General features: G+C 50.6%; 1 protein-coding gene and 1 long non-coding RNA gene across 2 annotated transcripts in view; both read right to left on the bottom strand.

Annotated features, from left to right (window-relative positions):
• Positions 1-19,958, bottom strand: part of PARD6G (par-6 family cell polarity regulator gamma) — a 77,044-nt gene that overhangs the window by 55,816 nt on the left and 1,270 nt on the right. The gene's annotated exons all lie outside the window — the stretch shown is intronic.
• LOC138428330 (uncharacterized) lies at positions 17,459-19,411 on the bottom strand. Its single transcript, XR_011252387.1, has 2 exons — positions 19,115-19,411; positions 17,459-18,112 (listed from the first exon to the last, which is right to left on the bottom strand). It is a non-coding gene; the product is annotated as an uncharacterized lncRNA (long non-coding RNA).

The following is a 19,958-nucleotide window of genomic DNA, read 5'->3' as shown; positions in this document are numbered from 1 at the left end:
TTTACCACTGAACCAACAGAGAAGCCTGCTGCTGCTGCTGCTAAGTCGCTTCAGTCGTGTCCGACTCTGTGCGACACCATAGACCACCAGGCTTCCCTGTCCCTGGGATTCTCCAGGCAAGAAGACTGGAGTGGGTTGCCATTTCCTTCTCCAGTGTGTGAAAGTGAAAAGTGAAAGGGAAGTTGCTCAGTCGTGTCCGACTCTTCGTGACCCCATGGACTGCAGTCCACCAGGCTCCTCCGTCCATGGGATTTTCCAGGCAAGAGTACTGGAGTGGGGTGCCATCGCCTTCTCCAAACAGAGAAGCCTAAGAATAATTATTTTAACAGCCAACTGAAGGCTTTTTGGAAGTTTGTGTTGAGAAATATGGAAACTCCAGAAGGTGGTGGCAGACTGGTTGGTGCACATGGAGGCTCCTGCTTTCGCTCCAGGCAGATGGAAAACACTGAGAGACTAAGGGTCCGGCATCCCCCGTCAGCACACATCAGTTTAGATGATGAAGATGTATTAAGAACTCAGGGAAACCCCCACTCCCATTACTGCTGGGCCTTGCAGAGGAGAACAGGATGTGAGACTTCATCTAAGCTGGAAGGGCAAGCTTTTCCAGTTTGAATTGGTCCAACAGTGTTGAACTGGTAGGGAAGACAGAGGGCAGGCACTCTGAACAGGGTAGGACTTGCCTCCTTCACATGCCCATCTCCACCCTGACCCCAAACGGCAAAAGGCCCTCAGGCCCTCTTGTCCCATGTAGAAGCTAAAACTTTATATGAATGATGCTTTTGGAGCCACAAGTCTCTGACAATACAAATGTATTTTCATCATCCAAAGTCACGTCACTCTATGGTTCATTCATTACCACTATCATAATTATCTCTTACTTTCCAGGTTAAAAATGTAAAATTTTCTTTTTCTTGAGACCTGAGGAGTTCTCTCTACAGTTATCCATATGTTTAAACAAATCCCTTTTGTATGGAAACATATTTAATTCAGCACATGCCAGGCTCATTTGGTGTGCACTGCAAGTCTTACTCGGAGAAGGCGATGGCACCCCACTCCATTACTCTTGCCTGGAAAATCCCATGGACGGAGGAGCCTGATGGGCTGCAGTCCATGGGGTCCCGAAGAGTTGGACACGACTGAGCAACTTCCCTTTCACTTTTCACTTTCACACACTGGAGAAGGAAATGGCAACCCACTCCAGTGTTCTTGTCTGGAGAATCCCAGGGACGGCAGAGCCTGATGGGCTGCCATCTATGGGGTTGCACAGAGTTGGACATGACTGAAGTGACTTAGCAGCAGCAGCAGCAGCAGCAGCAGCAGCAAGTCTTACTGGCTGTCTTCATGCCCGCAACTAAACCATAAGTTCCCCCTAGAAGTGCACTTCTGAACCCCTATGCTGAGGGGCTTGGAGAGAGATCTGCCCAGAGCTGTCGAGCTGATGGATTCCAGGTTGGAAACAGACCCATCTTCCGACTCTGGTCCTGTGTTCCATCTGCAGCACTAAGCTACTCCCACTTCAAACCAACCAAAAAGCTCATTCTTTTTACAACTGAAATCATGGTCCCCAGGTTTCATCTTAAAGTCACTTGGCTACTTTCACTTAAAAAGTCTAGCATATTTTTGATGATTAAGATGCACTTCTGGCTTAATACTGGAATATCATTCCCAAAGAAACCTAGTCTGAGTAAAGCACCCTCCTGCTGATCTAACATCAAAGGAGGGAGAGGAAGATTATAAATGGTACTGTCTTCTCACCTTGGGCCTTCATGCTGTTGTCTTTCTGTCTGGGGAGCGCTCCTACACCTGACCCCATGTGCTGTCCCTTGGTGGCCCCAGGGCCACTGTTTCCATCACCTGGGGAGAGGCTGTGGGAGGTGACGGTGCACATGGGGCTGTGTCTCTGACAGCTTTGGGGGGGCAGGAAGCACACCACGTTCTTGTAGCTTTCAAGCTGCCCCCTCCTCAATCCCTGATATAGGTAACTGATATCCAGAGATGTTTCTGGTCACTCTCTGCCACCGTATCTGACTCAATCACCTCCAACCCCCAGCTCACCTCCCCTTTCAGGTTGCCGCCGCTGCTGCTGCTGCTGCTGCTGCTGCTGCTGCTGAGTCCCTTCAGTCATGTCCGACTCTGTGCAACCTCATCAACGGCAGCCCACCAGGCTCTCCCGTCCCTGGGATTCTCCAGGCAAGGACACTGGAGTGGATTGCCATTTCCTTCTCTAATGTATGAAAGTGAAAAGTGAAGTCGCTCAGTCGTGCCCTACTCTTCGCCACCCCATGGACTGCAGCCCACCAGGCTCCTCCATCCATGGGATTTTCCAGGCAAGAGTGCTGGAGTGGGGCGCCACTGCCTTCTCCACCCTTTCAGGTTAGTTTTCACAAAAAAGGGGGAACTGAACTTTAAGGACAAATGTCTGCAACTCTGAATTTCTATCCTCCTTCATCATTTCCTTAAAATACTCTTAAAAAAACACAACAACATTCTTTCCCCTCCTGCATACACAGCTCACGATAATCTTCACCTTGGAGGCAGTCCACAGAGCTGACTACTCGTGCCCGTGAGCACAGTCACTCTGGAGAAAGCAGCAAGATTCATGATGGACAGAAAAGAAGGAGGGAAATCCGGTCCAGTGTGTGATGTGATACTGAGGTGCCCTGGGAGCCCAGGGCTCACTGTCCTGCAGCCGTCCCAGCCTCACCTGGGCAGGCCCAGTGACTAAAGCTCTGCATGGGGGACAGGACACTCCTCAACCTTCTCCAACATGCTTTTTTTTTTTTTTAAAGAAAAATTAGGATCATAGAGCCTGGTATATTTTTCTTTATGGTGTGAATGGAATAGAACCACACAGCTCAAAATTCAAAAGGTATTCAGTGAACAGTCTCCACAGGAACCAATGATTTCAGTCCTCTGTTCCTTCAAAAGGAAGTATCTGTGACCTGTGTCCCCTTGCCCTCTTCTCTGACAAGCAGCACGTTGTCCACACTGGTCTACTCTGATTTTTTTCACTTATCTGCTATACTTGAAAAACATTCTTTTGCTGGATGTTTATAGTCCCAGGAGGTAGGTATGTATCTTGGACTTGCAGATGCTCCTGAACATGAGAAAGGTCAAGTCATCTGGCTCCTGTCTTGTAAGTGCCACAAGGGACATTTTGTTACTATGATAGCAGTACTTTCCTTGGAAAATCCTTCAAGGCTAGACTCTTCCAGTGATCCTAAAACTGCCCCAGTCTCGAAGGACCAAGGAGGATCCTAGACATTCCAATATCCACTGACTGCTCCCTGGCAGGAGCCTGGGGCTGAAGCACCCAGGATTCCTCAGCTTGTTCTCCTATTGTGAAATGTTGTGTTTATCATGAACATACTCAGGGCATCTAGGGAGCTACTGTGTTCTTTCACAGACGACCGACCCCTTGTAATTAAAGTCTGTCTTACAACGCAAAGTTAAAAGGAAACCCACACATTACTCATCTTTCCAAGCTCCTCACTGCAGACAGAAACCCAGCCAAGCACTCCGGACCCTGCAGCAGAGGCCCCGCCCCCACAAGGCCCCGCCCACCGAGGCCCCACCCCGAAGCCCCACCCATACCAAGGTGCCACCTCAGACCTCTCAGGTGAAAGCAATCACAGGACGTCAGAAGCACAGGTAGATTTTGATGGAAAATCATCATCAAAATATGCACAAAGGTGAAAAGTGGAAACTGTAAAAGCTCATCAAACAGATTAAACTTGCTGCCAGGATGAAGCCAACAGAAGTGCTGTATTAGAAAGGGTTGAAGGACTCAAGGAAGCCTTTACAATATGGAAAGTGAGAGAAAACACAACCCAAGGGTAAGTCTCCAATGTGACCCAATCAGATAGAAAAATATTGTACTCGGGCTGAACACAGAACAAAGCAGCAAGGCCCAGCCCCAGGCCTGGACTCCTGCCTGTGCTACGTTCCAACTCCTGCTCAAGGTGTGTTCCTTGAACCAGCAATGCCAGCAACACCTGGAACCTGCTGGAGATGCATGACCTTAGGCCCCAGGCCTAGGGACTCAGAATCTGCAGTCTAACAAGATCCCCAGGGACTCAGGTGCACACTAAAGTCTAAAAAGCTGTGTCATGAACATCCCAGGAAGCACCTTGCTAGTTACTGTTATGGGCTAGTTTTTAGCACCCATTCATTCATTCATTAAGATTGCACTGAATGCCCAATAGGAAAAGGAGTGCGTCAAGGCTGTATATTGTCACCCTGCTTATTTAACTTCTATGCAGAGTACATCATGAGAAACGCTGGACTGGAAGAAACAGAAGCTGGAATCAAGATTGCCGGGAGAAATATCAATAACCTCAGATATGCAGATGACACCACCCTTATGGCAGAAAGTGAAGAGGAGGTAAAAAGCCTCTTGATGAAAGTGAAAGAGGAGAGTGAAAAAGTTGGCTTAAAGCTCAACATTCAGAAAACGAAGATCATGGCATCTGGTCCCATCACTTCATGGCAAATAGATGGGGAAACAGTGGAAACAGTGTCAGACTTTATTTTGGGGGGCTCCAAAATCACTGCAGATGGTGATTGCAGCCATGAAATTAAGAGACGCCTACTCCTTGGAAGAAAAGTTATGACCAACCTAGACAGTATATTCAAAAGCAGAGACATTACTTTGCCGACTAAGGTCCGTCTAGTCAAGGCTATGGTTTTTCCTGTGGTCATGTATGGATGTGAGAGTTGGACTGTGAAGAAGGCTGAGCGCCGAAGAATTGATGGTTTTGAACTGTGGTGTTGGAGAAGACTCTTGAGAGTCCTTTGGACTGCAAGGAGATCCAACCAGTCCATTCTGAAAGAGATCAACCCTGGGATTTCTTTGGAAGGACTGATGCTAAAGCTGAAACTCCAGTACTTTGGCCACCTTGTGCGAAGAGTTGACTCATTGGGAAAGACTCTGATGCTGGGAGGGATTGGGGGCAGGAGGAGAAGGGGACGACCGAGGATGAGATGGCTGGATGGCATCACTGACTCGGAGTCTGAGTGAACTCCGGGAGATGGTGATGGACAGGGAGGCCTGGCATGCTGCGATTCATGGGGTCGCAAAGAGTCAGACACGACTGAGCGACTGAACTGAACTGAGTGCCCAGTATGGCCCTGGGCTAGTGTTGAGTGTCTTCACAAGGCTGACGGTTTGAGAGCCCAGTGTTGAGATGTTTCGGTTGCATGTGCAAATGTGTAAGGACAAACTGAGAAAAGTACACAAAGACGCTGTATGACAGACGTAGGCCCTGGTTTAAACTGAGTGTATCAGGAAAGCAGGAATCAGATGAAGAGAGGGCCAGAGCGCATCCCACACCATGGCCCGGGACCAGGGGGGCAGGACCTCACTGCGCGCCAGAGGCCACAGGGCAGCCCCGTGGGCTGTGATGCCTCACGTCCTGCTTGCTTTTCATCGAGGTGGGTCCTGGAATCACAATCAACACAACACATCCAACCGTGAAGGAGCACGAACACGTCAGGGCCACTTCAGGACAGGGCCAAGGAGCATGCGCACACACGCATGCCGTGTAGAAAACCATGGAGAGACGTCCATTTATGGGACGATCGGGCAGCACAGGCTGCCAACCTCACGAGGCATCTGTCAGAGCGTGGGACCTGCCAGGGGGTGACCTCCGGGGCAGACACGTCGGGACAGTTTAAAATCAGGCCACAGACCTGTGAGTCAGACGGGGTGGAGCGGACAGCCGAGCCTGGCCCTTTGCTGTGCCCCGTCCACCCACTTCAATCTGGAGCAGTGATGGCGTAGCCGTCAGCACCTGCAGAACTGCTCAGACAAGCAGCGGCTCCTGCGTGAGGCTGCCAAGCAGCTGCCGGGGGCTGTGTGAGCCCTGCGTGTGCTCTCCACCTGTGGACCCAGGACTGCTCAATGTAGGAGTGGGGCAGGGCCGAGAAGGGAGCAGAGAGATCTCGGGACACGGCTGTGGTCGCGACGGTGGGAGAGAAGGTGTGGTCCGGGCCAAGCTCGCCTCACAGCACCCCACAGGTGTCGCTGTTCCCATTTTACAGACCAGGAAGCTGAGACCCAGAAGTTTCAACAGCTGTGCACAGGCACAAGGCTACTAGCAAAGAGAGGACCTGAGGCTGACGCTGCAGAGGGTCTAGACGAGGTCTAAGGAGCGCCAGCGGGGGGTGCAGGAATTCCACGGGAAGGGGACGCCCAGGCCAGCTGGCAACGGGGACAAAGCGGGCCATGGTGGGCAGGAGAAGCCTTCAAAATGTTTATTTATTCCAAATTTATTCCAATTCCAATTTATTCCAAATTCCAAATTTATTCCAAAATTTTTATTCATTCCAATTTTTATTTATTCACTATAAATTAGTGAATTTTACATTGTGATAGCTGATTCATGACTAAGTTTAGAAAATGAAGCTAAATCTCTCGTGTCTGTCTGGGTATATGTATGTCTCAGTATATGTCTTTGGATAATACTGCCATGGTTAACTTGTAAATGAGCTCTATTTAATTGGCTTGAAGAAAAGTAAGTGCTTACAAATCAAACAATTCTAAATGCAAGAGAAGTTAAGTGAATTTCAGGTTCACTTGAACTGGGAAATATTCAGTATTAAATTAATACCTCGTATTCTCTTACAAACTTATCAAGAAAAGTAATTCAATGTTACTCAAGATCCCCTTGAGGAGGGCATGGCAACCCACTCCAGTATTCTTGCCAGGAGAATTCCATGGACAGAGGAGCCTGGTGGGTTACAGTCTACAGAGGTGCAAAGAACTGGATACAGCTGAAGCGACTTGGCACACATGGCGGGCGGAATATCGCAGACCAGAACCGGCTGCTCTAGAAGCTGAGGAAAAGGTGCAGGGAGCCTGCTGTCGAGGTGGAGCTGGCGGGCTGGAGCGCCCACCTGGGCCAGGTGTGGAGGTCAGTGCCAGGCTGCTCATCCGCCTCTCCTTCATAGCACTTCCCCGGAACAGAAATGCAGAAATGCACTCAGGCAGAGGCCCGGAGCCCCAGCCCGAGTAGGGAAGCACGGTCACATCTGGACCTGAGCTCAGGAAAAGTGCCTGGAAAAGAGGCAGTGTCCAGGGATGGGATGGGCTGAGGGGGACACTGCCTGGGTCAGTGGTGCCTTAGCAGACAGAAGGCAGAGGCATCAAGAGGCAAGGTCCTGGATGGAGACCTCGGTTCAAGCTCCTGACTCACCTTGAACTGGCTGGTGACACTGGATCATTTAAACTTCTCCAAGCATATTTCCTCCTTTGTAAAAGAAGGACACAATATATTCCCCAGAGGGCTGTTGTGAGTCCTGAATCAAATCCCTGTCCTGTTCTGAGTGAGAGTCCATTGAACAGCAGCTTGCACTCGATCACCTTGTTCCAGAGCTTTTGCTCTTCTTGGCCAAGTGCACGTGGGGAAGGTGTACAGGGCACACCAGGCTTCCACATGCACCACAGGGCTGCCAGAGCCCTTCTCAAGCACCCAGACTTGCACTGAGACCTCTGCCCGTGTGGTTTATAAAAGACAGAGCAGGAAGCATGCCCCTACAGGAGTACACCCCTCTTCAATTAAGCCACCTTCCTAATTTCTGAATACAAGTCATGACTTTTTTAGGCCCTGTCCCTTCCATCACTGGCAGTTATTTTTCAGGGTTTTTTTTTTTTTTTCACAAGGAAACACTTTTTTATTACTCTGTGAGAGAAAAGTGGTGCTCAGGAGCATGACCTTAACTCCGATCTCTAGATGGGGACTCAGAGCTGAGCTGAGCAGAAGCTGCCCACCCCAGCCTTGCAGCCCAAGGGGCCTCTGCTCGGTCACCGCTGACACTCTGAGCACAGCTGCAGAGGGGGCTCTGCCTGCAGCACCCCTTCTGCCCCCAGCAGACTGCACACAGGCCAAAGCGCATGGGGCGGCCTCAGAGAGGGGGATTCCCAGGACACGGGAAGAATACTGAAGAGGCAGTGCAGCTCTGAGCCATGTCCTGGAGGGGCTGGGGAGAGAGAGAGAGCGATACATGCTGGGGCTGCAGAGCAGTCTGGACCAGGTAGGTGTTGTCCGTTTTCCACGAGGTAGAATCAGGGAATAACAAGAACTAGGTGAGAAGCAGGATGGTGGAGCAATGGAAGGTTGCTGGGGCCTTGTTTGGGGCGAGTTAGCAGCCTGGTCTAGACCCCAGAGGCATGGGGGTCATGAGCATCCTCTCTGCAGCCCACAGGTATGGTGTCATGAGCATCACGAAGCACCTGAGCTGAGTGCCCAGTAGAAGGGCTGGCACAGAGCTGATGCTCTAAGAAGGGACGTGGTAACCCCAAGAAGAGAAAAGGACTCAGGTGATGTGACCGGGCGGCAACTGCTCCTACCAGGCTGGACCGAGCTCCTAGGACAGGGAGGGAGCCCAGAGACAGTGGCCCCCCAGAATTCTCTCCAGGAAGAACCACAGGGCAACCTCAACAGCGCACGTTGGCTTACTCTCCAGGGCCAGGTGCTGACCCTCCTCTGATGAATGGCTGTGACCGGGTGGGTGGAGAAGAGGCATTGTGAGGAGATAGACAACACCTGCCTGGTGCGGAGGCTTGCGTGTGTCACTCTCCCTCCCTCCCCAGCCCCTCCTGGACCCTCAGCTCACCACTGACAAGCAGTGGGCCACATTCCTGGGAAACTGTTCCCAGTTTGGGGCGGGGGAGCGCAGTGACTCCAGCTCCAGGTGAACAGGGACAAAGCTGCTCCAGGGCAGATCCTCTCCTGAGGGTGGAGTGCAGCTGCCCCAACACACCATTTCTCACAAGAGCATTCTGACCTGTGGAGCCTCGGCATCACCTTCTGGCAAAAGGAGCGCGTTCCTGTGAAGGTTGGGGGCCCTGCTCATCCCTGCAGCTGCTGCCGGAGCCAGGGGCTCCTCCTCCACGAGAGGGGCCACACTCCAGGCAGAGTATTTGTTTGGTCACATAGCAACACCCCGTTATTATTCCAGACCGGTGAGGGAAGCAAGGTCATGACGTGTGGGCGGGGAGCCAGTGGCTCAGGCCCCCGAGCCACACAAAACAGGATGCGAGCAGCACTGTAGTCTCCCAGTTCCTCAGGCACAGCTGGCCGTGTAGATGCCGGCTTTAGCTGCCGGTGTGGCTTGCTTCCATGGCCCTTACCCAGGCCCATGCACAACAGCACACCTCCCAGGAGACGCCATCTGAGGGGCTTTCTGGGCCTGTGCCTCAGTCCCCCGTGTCCTGTCTCGGGAGCAAAGGTGCAGAGAGAGAAGCTCTGCAGACCGATGGACACACAGTTCAGCTTTTGACAGACACACTGACGTGATGAAGCGGAAAATAAACATACCCGATCACTAGGCAGGACTTTTAGGAGCAGCAAAGAAATTCCCAAAGGCAAAGGATGTGACTCACCAACACCCTCAGGTGTGCGAGTGGGAAGCCGCAGGACGACACAGGCAAACCCCAAGTGAAGGCCACCGAAGCTCATGGCCCCACAGCCCACCACCATCAAGGCTGCTGTCGGGGTCTTGATTTCACACGTGGAAGTCAGACAACTTTCAAAAGGACAGCGGTTCACTTTCCTCGAAGACACTGTGGCACGTGCTGTCCTGGACCCACTGAGCAGCACCAGGCCCGACCCTGTCCACCTGGCGTCTCAGCCCCCCGAGAGGGCTACAGCAGGTAACGGAATGCACAGGACAGCCTGAAAGCTGTGAGTCACAGTGCAGAATTAAAGGAAGGGCTAGGAAAGCCTTTCAACTCGGTAAACAGATCCCTGATTTGATTTATTAATTGACAATGAATAAGCTGTGGTTCAAGGCCTTCAGGAACTCCTGAACCCTTAGACCTCTGACAGCAGCTGCTCCACCCCGGTCCACTCAAGTCCAGGGCTGGGGTCTGTACAGGGCTCCGGGACAGCACACTGGGCTGGGAGGAGGCTGACCAGGGTTACGCCCAGCCAGCTCACAGCAACATTGAGAACCGCTAGTGGAATCCACAAGTGTGTTGAAGAGGAGCTCACAGGAGGCTTTGGGCCCCTGAATCTCCATCCATACAGACAGATGCATAAGGAATACTCTGAATCCATTTAAAAAAACCGATCTCCAGATACACACAACACGGATGGACCCTCTGGATGCTTAGTGCACCGTGACATTGAGTCTGAGCACCAGCGTGCTCACCCTGGTGACAAAGCCCTGACGGCGGTTACACTGGGGGTGGGTGCTGACATGGAGGGACCTTCTCAAAGGCTGGAGTGTTGCACACTTACTGTGATGTGCACAGTGTTCACCAGGTGTGCAAACATGTAAAATTTCATCAGATTGCACGCCTGAGATTAGTGTGTTTTACTGTCACGCACAGCTTCCCTGGTGGCTCAGATGGTAAAGAATCCATCTGCAGTGTAGAAGACCGGGGTTTGATCCTTGGGTTAGTAAGACCCCTGGTGAAGGAAATGGCTATCCACTCCAGTATCTTGCCTGGAGAATCCCATGGACAGAGGAGCCTGGTGAGTGAGCTACAGTCCATAGGGTTGCAGAGTCAGACACAACTGAGCCACTAATACACACACACACACACACACACACACTGTCACACACACTGAACTCCACTCAGGAATGACTCCAGTGTCACATGTGAACGGGTCCCTGAAAGGCAGCAGTCTCAGCCTCGAGGCACGGCAGAGCTTTCTGGGCAAGTGCAGGAAAGGATCTTTTTCTTGAGGATGGTCTTGATTCCTGTCTCCTGTACAATGTCACGAACCTCCGTGCATAGTTCATCAGGCACTCACTCTGTCTATCAGATCTAGTCCCTTAAATCTACTTCTCACTTCCACTGTATAATCATAAGAGATTTGATTTAGGTCATACCTGAATGATCTAGTGGTTTTCCCCACTTTTTTCAATTTTAGTCTGAATTTGGAAACAAGGAGTTCATGATCTGAGCCACAGTCAGCTCCCGGTCTTGTTTTTGCTGACTGTATAGAGCTTCTCCATCTTTGGCTGCAAAGAATATAATCAATCTGATTTTGGTGTTGGCCATCTGGTGATGTCCATGCGTAGAGTCTTCTTTTGTGTTGTTGGAAGAGAGTGTTTGATATGACCAGTGTGTTCTCTTGGCAAAACTCTATTAGCCATCACTTCATGGCAAACTTCCCTGGTGGCTCAGACGGTAAAGCGTCTGTCTACAATGTGGGAGACCTGGGTTCGATCCTCTGGGTCGGGAAGATCCCCTGGAGAAGGAAATGGCAATCCACTCCAGTACTATTGCCTGGAAAATTCCATGGACAGAGGAGCCTGGTAGGCTACAGTCCATGGGGTTGCAAAGAGTCAGACACGACTGAGCGACTTCACTTTCATGGCAAATAGATGGAGAAAACAGTGGAAACAGTGGCAGACTTTATTTTTGGGGGCTCCAAAATCACTGCAGATGGTGACTGCAGCCATGAAATTAAAAGATGTTTACTCCTTGGAAGGAAAGTTATGACCAACCTAGACAGCTATTAAAAAGCAGAGACATTACTTTGCCAACAAAGGTCCATCTAGTCAAGGCTATGATTTTTTCCAGTGGTCATGTATGGATGTGAGAGTTGGACTATAAAGAAAGCTGAGCACTGAAGAATTGATGGTTTTGAACTGTGGTGTTGAAGAAGACTCTTTGAGAGTCCCTTGGACTTCAAGGAGATCCACCAGTTCATCATAAAGGAGATCTGTCCTGACTATTCATTGGAAGGACTGATGTTGAAGCTGAAACTCCAATACTTTGGGCACCTGATGCAAAGAGCTGACTCATTTGAAAAGACCCTGATGCTGGGAAAGATTGAGGGCAGGAGGAGAAGGGGATGACAGAGGATGAGATGGTTGGATGGCATCACCAACTCAATAGACACGGGTTTGGGTGGACTCTGGGAGTTGGTGATGGACAGGGAGGTCTGGGGTGCTGCAGTCCATGGGGTCACAAAGAGTAGGACAGGACTGAGCGACTGAACTGAACTGAACTGAACTGAACTGCAGGAGAGGATCACGTGCAAGGGCAGCCTGTGGACAAGGGGAGGCTGACAAAGGAAGAATTAACAGGGATGGGCAGTGCAGAAGGGTCCAGGTGGTTTTTGAACTCATTAAGCAGCAACATTTTTTTTTTTTTTTACTTTCCTCAAGTAAAATTCAGAGAAGGCAATGGCATCCCACTCCAGTATTCTTGCCTGGAAAATCCCATGGACAGAGGAGCCTGGTGGGCTGCAGTCCATGGGGTCACAAAGAGTCGGACATGACTGAGCGACTTCACTTTCACTTTCATGCATTGGAGAAGGAAATGGCAACCCACTCCAGTGTTCTTGCCTGGAGAATCCCAGGGATGGCGGAGCCTGGCTGCCATCTATGGACCCCCATCTATGGGGCCGCACACAGTTGGACACAACTGAAGTGACTTGGCAGCAACAAGTAAAATGCTACACACTTTCCCCAAAATATAGAGCAGATGCTCTGGCTGGGGATGGTGAAAGGAGCCATTCCCTTGTCTCCTCTGCCAACAAGCATCTTCACAGAGCCCCAAAGGAGCACAGCCTTTGGAAATCGGAGAGCTGGACGGTGGGGTGTGGGACACACCTCCCAGAGCCCAGGAACCAGAGGCGCACTGAATGAGGGGATGGGGAAAGGTTTCAAAGGTCACTGATGCCCCAGCTGTAACAGTGGTGCCCAGTCCTGCCCCACCCAGTCCTGTGGGTAACAGGGCAGCCTGGTGACTCTGAAGGAGGCAGAGAAGGCTGGCGCCGTCTCCAGGGAAGGGGTGTGAGCACCACGCAGGGAGATGTGTAGGGCTGGCTCTGAGGAGGTGCCCTGAGCCCCCGAAGCTGTCACCTAAGGAAATTAGGTGACACTATCAATGTGGATTTAAAAAAAAATAATTTTATTTATTTAATTGGCTGTGCTGGGTCTTCATTTCTGCGTGAGCTCTCTTGAGTCGGGGCTACTCTCTGGCTGTGGGGCGCGGCTGATTACTGCAGGGGCCTCTCTGGTTGCGGCTCCCGGGCTCTAGGGTGCAGGATCGGTAGTTGTGGCACACGAGCTTAGTTTCTCTGGCCTGTGGGATCTCCCTGGACCAGAGATCGAGCCTGTGTCTGATGCATCGGCAGGCAGATTCTTTTCCGCCTGAGTCACCAAGGAAGCCCCCAACGTGGCCTTTGAAATCCGCTTCCTTTGGACTTCCAAAGCTTCTCTTTTTTTTTTTTTTTTTTTTTTTTAATTTTTAGTTTTTTATTTTTTAAATTTTAAAATCTTTAATTCTTACATGCATTCCCAAACATGAACCCCCCCTCCCACCTCCCTCCCCAGAACATCTTTCTGGGTCATCCCCATGCACCAGCCCCAAGCATGCTGCATCCTGCGTCAGACATAGACTGGTGATTCAATTCACATGATAGTATACATGAAGTAAGCCACAAAGCTTCTCTTTTTTGTTTAGCTCATCTTGTACCACTTCTTTCCCTTCCCTCCACGCACTAGTGGGGAGGGGACAAGGCCCCTGAGCCCTCTCAGAGATGCCCTGGGGCCAAGTCAATTAGTGATTCCAGCTTTGGTCACCTTCCTCAAAAAGCAGTTCCTTTCTAAAGTACCCTAAAAGACCACTGCTGAACTAGCCATTGTTGTTGAGTTTCTAAGTCATGTCCGCCTCTTTGAGGCCCCATGGGCTGCAGCATGCCAGGCTCCCCTGTTCTTCACTATCTCCTGCACTAGTAGCTAGCTGGAAAACCTGTTCCTCATCTGAAGTTAACTCGAGTGGCATTTACTGGGCACCTACTTCATGCAAAGCCCTGCTGGTCACTTTAGATACTGAATCTTTCCTTGGAGCATACTACTGAGAAATGCAGGGCTAGGAGAGAACTAGAGTCCCCGGGCGAGGAAAACTGGAGACCGGAGGAGCCTAGCTGCTCCTGGAAGCAAGGAGGGGAGAGGGCGCTCTGCCTCGGCTCCAAGCGGCCCGCGCAGGTGCCACCGCTGCTGGTTCCAGAGAAGCTGAGAGCAGCTCCTAGAGGCCCGAGCACCACGACTACTCCTGCTGTGTGGGCGGGTGGCAGGGGGGTTGGAGACCTCAGCCTCCAGCTGCGACCCTGTGGCTCTGGCGATACTTTGGGCATCAGGATAAAGGACCCCCACACCCACCCACTCCAGTCTGCCTACACACAACTGGACCTTCGTTGGGCCATTTGCTTTTAAGCTGGGGATAGTGGCTATCTTGGTTACCTCTGTACCCCAGCATGAACCCCATGCCTTGCATACAGTAGGTGCTCAGTAAGTGAATACATGAATGGATGGTAGACTTTTAAGAATAACTACTGCAGAGTGTACTTCCCTTGAGGCCACACAGCTAAAACCTGCTGCAGGGATGGAAGCAAAATAGAACTTCCTTCCTCTGAGCACTAGGCCTAACTCTTCCAAACTCTGGACCCAGAGAGCCCAAGGGGTCTGTTTCATTCTACGTGGGAATACCTGTGTCAGTATCTGGACCGGACTTGAGGGCTTGTCGGAGGAGGCAGGGCAGGAACCCTCCTTCACTAGGGCCACAGACAGTGCATGGTAGAGACTGGAGTCTGGAGCCGAACAGCCCGAGTTCTTCGACTGGGGCCAGCTGAGTGGAACCCCCCAGACTTTTCAGTGTATAATGGGGGTGGTAACAGAACCTATCTGGCAAGGTTGTGATGGAGAGTAATGGATTATCATTTGCAACTAAAATGTATTTATGAATATATATATGTGGTTAAACTTATTTTAATGCTTCTGGGACTTCTCTCATGGTGCAGTGGCTAAGACTCCGTGCTTCCAGTGGTGGGGGCCCGGGTTCAGTCCTTGATTAGGGAACTAGATCCCACATGTTATAACTAAAAGATCTTTCACAGTGCAATTAACACACCTGGTGTAGGAAAATTAAAAAAACATATATATTATATATGTGTATATATTATACATGTGTATATTATATATGTGTGTATATTATATATAATATATGTGTATACACACACACACACACACTAAGTTGCTTCAGTCATGTCCAACTCTCTGTGACCCTATGGACTATAGCCTGCCAGGCTCCTCTGTCCATGGGATTCTCCAGGCAAGAATACTAGAGTGCGTTGCCATGCCCTCCACCAGAAGATCTTCCCAGGTCAGGGATCGAACCCACATCTCTGATGTATCCGGCACTGGCACGTGGTTCTTTACCACTAGTGCCAATTGGGAAGCCTATATATATATGTATAAAGAAATACTTCTGGATGCAACCTGTTCGCAGAGGGCAGTGTCCAGCCTGGACCCTGTGTTCAGGGGCGCCTCAGAGGAGGGTTGCAGGGTATGTACTGGGGCTTGGAAGGTGTGCAGCACCTCTCGTTGCTCCTCAGGCTCACAGTAGGAGCAACCTGTGAGAGGACGTGCGGAACAGTAAGCAGGTGAGCAGCCCGCTGGACTCTAACTGTGCTGCCGCTCCCTGGCCCCCGAGGTCCGTTTCAGCGATGCTCTGATGTCACTTCGGGCTCCCTCCTTGCTTGCCTCTAAAAGTCCAGGAGGCCCCTCTGAAGGAAAGGGGCAAGATGCCGCTCTCTTTCTGCTGATTCACAAACAGTAGCCCTAACCCTAACCCTGACCCTAACCTTCTGACTCCTCAAGGCAACTTGAATGGTTGCATCTCCCAATCCCTGACATGCCTTCCCTGCCCTAAAATTGGAAGACCCCTCTATTTGAAATGTCACAAGTCCCAGGAAATGGCCGGAACCTCTGCTAACTGGGTGCCCCCAGGAAGGTCCACAGGGGCTTTCTGCTGCTCACAGGGTGTGGGCAGCACCACCATCCATGCCCACCAGATGACACTCCCCACCTGGGTCTCTGATGACAGTCTCCTCTGGACACAATTTCCCAAATCAAGTCACCGAACCTGTTTAAACACAGACGTGCATGATACAACAAAACCAGAATCTTAAAAGGGTGTAGCCACACACAGAGGTGAGTCAAACTGTGTCAGGCGGTTCTTAACTGGCCCGCAGGAGGCAAGTGCCCAGCCAGCGCGTGGGGAGGGCGTGGCCTCCGCTCCAGCCCCAGATGGAAGGGCATGGCCAGGCAGAGACAAGATCTGGGACCACAGGGTGCACCGACACCTAGCAGCATCTGCACTGATTGGAAAATCTCCTGTGGATGAGCAGGTCCATAACAGTGAAAAATAAGATCACTGACAAAAGAACGCAGGAAAGAATACGGCAGCTAAAAATACACACAGAGATACCTAACACATATAAGAATATTCTATTCACCAATAACCCAAGACTACAAATTAAAACAGTGGGGTAGTGTTTCACTTATCTAATTTTAAAAGAATAAGAAAATACCCAGTACTGGAGGGTATACAGAGGGAGGGAGGGGATAGACATGAAGCAGGGTGTACACATTTATAGAAGAGACTTTCTGGAAGAAAATCCAGCAATAGGTATACAAAGTCTTAAAAATTTGCATACGTTTCACTTAGTAATTTCATTTCTAAGAATCTGTCCTAAAGAAATAATAAAAGTCCTGCAATGAAGTAAGAGAATCAATATCTTTATAAACTTGGCGTGCTCAGTCGTGTCCGACTCTTTGTGACCCCATGGACTGTAGCCCACCAGACTCCTCTGTCCATGGGATTTTCCAAGCAATAGTACTGGAGTGGGTTGCCATTTCCTTCTCCAATCCCTGACATGCTTTATATACTTTATATGATATACATTCTATATGTACTGTTTATATAAATGTTTAAATGCAAAGTTGTTATTCACAACATTGTTTACTCTAAAAAAATGGAAAATAACCCAAATAGGATATTGGTTAGGTTAATTATGGTTCACATATAAGATGAAATACTATGTAGTCATTTCAAAAACATGTCTTCTGAAAATATTAATGACATAAGGAAACACAACACTTCACTGTTAAGTTGAAAGTGGAACGTTGAAGGCTGCTGAGAAATACACCTATAAAATACGACCTGATTCTGTCTGACGAAGACATCTTCATGCACAGATGCACATAAAGGGCCAGAGGGACATGCGACCATGCTTGGAATGCGAGAATTACCTCCTTTGTGCCTGTTGTGGTTTCCACATCTTCCACAATGATAGCGTATTTGTTTAAAATCCAGAAAAGCCTCCAGCAGTACGGCTTCCCTGATAGCTTGGTTGGTTAAAGAATCTGCCTGCAATGCAGGAGACTCCGGTACAATTCCTGGGTTGGGAAGATATGCTGAAAAAGGGATAGCCTACCCACTCCAGTATTCTTGGGCTTCCCTTGTGGCTCAGCTGGTAAAGAATCTGCCTGCAATGCAGGAGATCTGGGTTTGATCCCTGGGTTGGGAAGATCCCCTGGAGAAGGGAAAGGCTATCCACTCTAGTATTCTGGCCTGGAGAATATGGGGTCTCAAAGAGTCAGACTGAGTGACTTTCACTTTTCAGTATCTAAACCAAGCAGCCAAAACTGGATTAAAACCTTTAGTGGTGTTATTCTCCCCCCACACAATGGACACCAGAGGCCACGGGTGAGTCACATAGCCCTGGGCCCCCATCACCAGTACTAAGGCCACAAAACGAGGGAAACGTGGGGAAGGGACGTGGGATGGAAAATGCTCTGCCTGCAAAGACGTCAGGAGGCTTGGCAGGAGGAATGTCAGGATAGCGCTGATTCTTGGAGAAAACACTTCAGGTGCGGGAAGCCACATAACCAGGGCCCCAGAGGCCAAAGAGAAGACAGAAGAGACCTGCCTGCTAAGGAAGCCGGGACGCCATGGACCTCACTTAAGGCAGGGGTCTCCAGGCGGGGGTGGGGGTGGGCGCAGTGTAGAGCGCACTGCGGAGATGAGGAAGCTGTGTTCCTTTAGACTTTCCAGGCACATGCAGATGCTGGTGGGGCTGATGAGACAGTCACATAGTGAAAGCTACTACAGAGCTCAAAATGGCCCTGTGTGGCCTTCTGTCTTCCCCTCACACAGCCAGTCAACTCCAACTACTTGGCCCCTGTAGACTCCTCTCCAGCACTGGACTTCCTCCTATCCCTCTGAAGGGCCAAGACAGCTCCCCTTGGCCTGAGACATTCTCCCCAGACATCTGCATAGCCCGTTCCCACTGTAGGTCTTCTGGGAAGAGAGGAAAAAGTCAGATTGAGTGTGAAATGCCAGCCCCGTTACCAGAACTGGGGAGTCAGAAGTGCATGCAGCTGGCTGGGAGAGGGACAGACAAATCACAGGTATTTGACAGAAATGCTGGGTAGAGTTAGGGGCTATCTGATGGGGGAGAGCCATCAGATCTAGACAGTTTCTCTGTCTCAAGGCTTTGGGAATTGACCAGCTGTGGCAGAGGGCTAACACCAACAATTCTGAGAGGATCAGAGGCAATTTTCAGACCTGATATCCTGAAATGCCACAGAGTCTTGATCTGCAAGGCTTAGCTCTTACAACTGTGGGTGCCCTGCAGTTTACAGGTGCTTTACCGTTCATTGCCTCATTTGATCCTGTCGGGCTACCAGAATAGGTTCAATGACCATTGTACATATGAAATAACTAAGGCTCAGAAAAGTTAAATGACTTGTCTGAAAGCTCACAAGGTTGGGTGGTAGAACTGGCTGGATTTTGGCACGATTTTTCTTCACATGCAAACCCAGGTGTTATGGTGAACCATTTAGATTGGATAAAAACATCACTGTCATAATGGTTTGCCTCCCATATTTTGACAAGAGCAGCTGGAATAAGGCTCCCTGCAGAGATGGACTCCGTGGGTGGGTGACAGAGTGGTACAGAAGGGGGAGCCAGGTGGCCCCACTGGACAGACAGTAAGACAAACCACCTTATCCAAAAGGGCCTGGGGCGGTGGTGTTGTGTGTATAACCAGCCAGCCCAGCAGGGCCCAGCCTGGTGTGGCCCTCCAGGACTGTTCCCAAATTCAACCAAAACTTTGCCCCTCTGCCACTCACCCCTGGTGGAGCAGTCACTGCATCTGAACTTGAACCCAGGCTCGGGCCATGGGGCAGCCCTCCTTCTTCACTGGGGGTCAAGGAGGAGGGGCAGCCTGAGGTAACCCACTGGGCCACCAGAACACCTATGGCCCCCAGTTCCCTGGGAGAGGCAAAGGCAGACTCTTACTCTTCAGGCCTCAGGGGTCCACCGTGTCCAGAGCGCACGACTGCAGGATAAAGGCTGGTGAGGGCATTTCCTCCAGGGCTAGCCCTCCGGAGTTGCATCTGGTCAGGCAGCTGCCTGCCACCATGGCTGCAGAGCCCAGGGCATTCGGCCAGCGAGATTCCTGAACAGCCTGGGGTGTTCATCACTTAGAACCAAACAGCCACCTTGCAGGGGTGAAAGGCTGCCAGGAGGTCCCCTCGCGATGGAAGTGGTCCTCGTGGAGACTGCCTCAGGAACGCACGCATGACAAACTGTGACCTGAAAACACCGCAAGGCCCTGGATGTGACACTGTGATACAAGACGGTACCTGTGGGGAAGCCTCTGTGTTCTTTCTCACAACTGCCTGTTAATCTATGATGATCTCAAAATAAATAGTTAAAGTGAAACACCATGGGTGCTCAGTGGCTATTGTCAGGGGACAATGAGTTCTAAGAAGCCACATTCCCACTGAGTTGAAGAAACGTCAGTTATTTGGTGCTCCCACTCAGGCTTGTTGGTTCCTCCCCCCCACACAACTCACAGAGGTCACTTTTGATTTGGGGGTGTGGGGAGTTCTGGGGCTAAAAAGAGATGAGTGCTGGGCCAGGGTCACAGAATTAGCATTGGAGGTAATTAGATATGAGGGTTCATAAATAGACTGCCCAACAAGATGTGATGAAATCCCACAACTCATTCTGTGGGACTCCTGCAGAGAACCCCCATCCTCGGAGGAAGCCTTGCAAATCCTATGTCAAAGGACCCCACCTTGATTGGTACGGGCAGCCCAGACAGGGGCCATCGGGTTAGTCTTCCCAGAGAGCGAAC

Source organism: Ovis canadensis, chromosome 23, assembly GCF_042477335.2.
Source record: "Ovis canadensis isolate MfBH-ARS-UI-01 breed Bighorn chromosome 23, ARS-UI_OviCan_v2, whole genome shotgun sequence".
NCBI classification, from domain to species: Eukaryota; Metazoa; Chordata; class Mammalia; order Artiodactyla; family Bovidae; genus Ovis; species Ovis canadensis.
This window is presented reverse-complemented; position numbering and strand designations above follow the sequence as displayed.